Here is a 2995-nt window from a genome sequence, read left to right as displayed (position 1 = left end):
CTCCTTCTCCTTCCCCTTCTCCTCCTTCGTCTTCTTTTTGCTGGCTCAACCTGCCCTGGGGGCAGGGCTGGCATGGCATGTGATGCTGGACATCAAACCGCAGTCCCTGCACTTCCTAAGCTTGCCTAAGCAGGTGCTTTAGACCACTGAGCTATCTCTCAGGCCACAGGAATGTGCATTTCTGATGTAACTTCAGGGCTTATCAGGATTTCACAGTGGGGACTGTATTTTTCCTTGATCCCTTCTTTGCTAGATCTTCCTCTGGGCTCTGCTTCCCATCCTCCATGAATTGAGTATGTCTCTTCTGCCAGGCCGTTCTGCTGTTCTGTCTGGTCCCAGGAGCCAGGCAGGCATGGACTGGCACTTCTGAAACTGTGGGCCAAAATGGGCTCTTTCACCTTCACGAGGTACAGCTCAGATAGCTTGCCCCAGCAAAGGACAGCTGACACCATCAGCTCACAATAGAATGAGGCTATTTTGGCTCACACTTTGAGAGGTCTTGGCCCATGCTTGGTGGGTGCGCTGCTTTCAAGCCTGTGTAAGGCTATACAATATCACAGTGGCAGCTCACAGCAAAACTACTCACTTCATGGCCCCGAAAAAAAGGGAGGAACACTGAAGGAGCTATAGTCTCAGTACACGCCATAAGCGTGTGGCCTTCAATAACCAGAAGCTCTCTGTCTCAGAAAGGTCATGCCACTTCCCAAATCACCCAGGCTGGGACACGGCTCTCTTGGGCACTTGCCTACCAAGAGCAAGGCAATGGACTCAATCTCCAGTACTACAGAAAGAAATACTTAGTCCTTGTCTAAACAAAGACATGTATAGCTATAGATCTCCCTGTATGGATTATTTTAACTGAATCCCATACTTTTTATTCTTTCTTTTTAATTAATTTAAAATAAATCTCTCTGTACTATTTTAACACCTACAAATTGAGGTTGTACTATCTATAGATAGTAAATTGGGAATGTAATGGAACAAATTTAGATACCTATCCTCACACATTTATTCATTTGCCCTCTGTGGCAAGAGTGGCTATAATCTAATACTTTAGCAAAAATCCTGAATATAATACACTATTCTTAAAGAGAGTCCTAATATTGTACAACAGATCTCTCAGCTTATCTGTGCATGTTTTTAGTTTATTGTTCAAAATACTGTCTGGTTTCTCAACTTTGTCTTTGATCTATGGTCTGTTTAGAAATTTGCCACTTAATTTCTAGGTAGCTCTGGCTCTCCATTTCCTTGCATCATTGAAGACAGCAATTAAATTTTATTGTGATCAGAAAACATATTTTGGCAGCTGCTGTAACGGCCGCGCACACCATGGGAGCCTTGACTGACGACAAAGCCGTAAGGAAGCGTCTCCTGATTGATGGAGACAGTGCTGGAGATGACTGCAGAATTAATCTGCTGGTGAAAAGCTTCATCTAGTGGTGCAACTCTGGATCCCAAGAAGAGGGGCTCAGCCAGTACCAGCGCATGCTGAGCACACTGTCCCAGTGAGTTCTCAATGGGCAAAACTTCGCTGGTGTATGACGTGGACCTCAGGGAAATGGAAAACTGTGAGAAGATTTACAAAGAAATAGAACGCAGCACTGCAGGAGCACACGAAAAAATTGCTGAGTGCAAAAAGCAAATTCTTCAAGCAAAACACATATGAAAAAATTGCCAAGAATATGATGCTTTGGCTAAGATAACCCAGCGTCATCCAGATAGGCACGAGACGCTAAAGGAATAGAGGCTTTAGGGAAAGAATTAGAGCCCCTTTTGCATGTTAAAGAAAGTGTGGAAGATAAGCTGGAATTGCAGCGGAAGCAGTTTCATGTTCTTCTCAGCACCATCCACGAGCTCCAGCAAACCCTGGAAAATGACGAAAAGCTCTCAGAAGTAGAAGAGGCTCAAGAGACAAGCATAGAAAGGGATCCTAAGCCATAGCAGGCTCATCACTCACCTTTCCCAAGAATATTCAAACAGCTACATGATCTTAGTGTGCTTACAGTTTCTTGTTTTGTTGTAGTATTTAAAGTTTTGGAAGTACTTTGCTTTTAAATATTCTCATCTCATTTCTTCACACAAAGGAAAATGACTTCAGTGTATTTTTTAATTGAATTTTTTATTCTTACAAGACAGAAAGCAACACTCAAATATGTTTAATAAAATATGCCTAAAGCTGGATATCTGTGCTCCTTAGTAGCCCAGGCCATCATTGAGTGGTGATGTCGGTTGCTTTATCACACAGGTTGATGGCTGTGAGAAGTCAGCATTTTAGGATATACATGAGAAAATTAGCCCATGCTTGGACGTCATTGAAAATAAAGTCCATGAATAGGTTTCAGAGGGACCACAGGCCTGCACAATCATGTGTACATCATTGCTGGTGGGGGAGTCTCCATGACCCTGAGGCTCACTGGTGTGAGTTAACTGTGAGATGCGGAGAAAGCCCGTGGCGCAGCCGTCCACCTCTCTGTGCTTGAGGAAGGGGACTGTCAGATGGCTTGTGGGTGTGCTTTCTCTCTATACTTTTAATATAGAAGATATACTAATAAAATGAAGAGTTGCTTGGGGTAGTCTGTTATGACTCTCTACTGTAGGACTTAATAATGTAAAAATTGAGGTAAGGCTGGATCAGTTGTAGTCTTAAGGGTTCAATTATGTGTACAGTACTTCTTAGGTTCCGTTATTACACATCTATTTTAGTTCAGAGATGTGACTCTCCATGTGAATCATACCTCAACTAGGACACAATTTTGTAATTTTAATAAAAAATTTTAGCTTTAAAAATGGAAGTTTAAAATTGCCTCAGTAATACGTGCATTAAAGGTGTCAAAATACTTTTCCTCTCTCTCTCTCTCTCTCTCTCTCTCTCTCTCTCTCTCTGGTATAGGGTCTCACTAATTGAACTCAGGACCTTTTGCTAGCCAGGCAAGTGCTTATTCTACTCAAAATACCTTTAAATGCTTCCCCTTATTTCATCTGGCAAATCATTATG

At 42.4% G+C, this 2995-nt stretch overlaps 1 pseudogene; it reads left to right on the top strand.

Moving 5' to 3' along the window:
• The first annotated feature begins 1308 nt into the window (after positions 1–1308).
• Positions 1309–2046, top strand: LOC101584044 (annotated as a pseudogene).
• Positions 2047–2995: the final 949 nt, after the last annotated feature.

This window comes from Octodon degus, unplaced genomic scaffold (genome assembly GCF_000260255.1).
Source record: "Octodon degus isolate 3935 unplaced genomic scaffold, OctDeg1.0 scaffold00075, whole genome shotgun sequence".
NCBI classification, from domain to species: domain Eukaryota; kingdom Metazoa; phylum Chordata; class Mammalia; order Rodentia; family Octodontidae; genus Octodon; species Octodon degus.
Note: the sequence above shows the minus strand (reverse complement) of the source record. Positions and strands in the feature narration are given on the sequence as shown.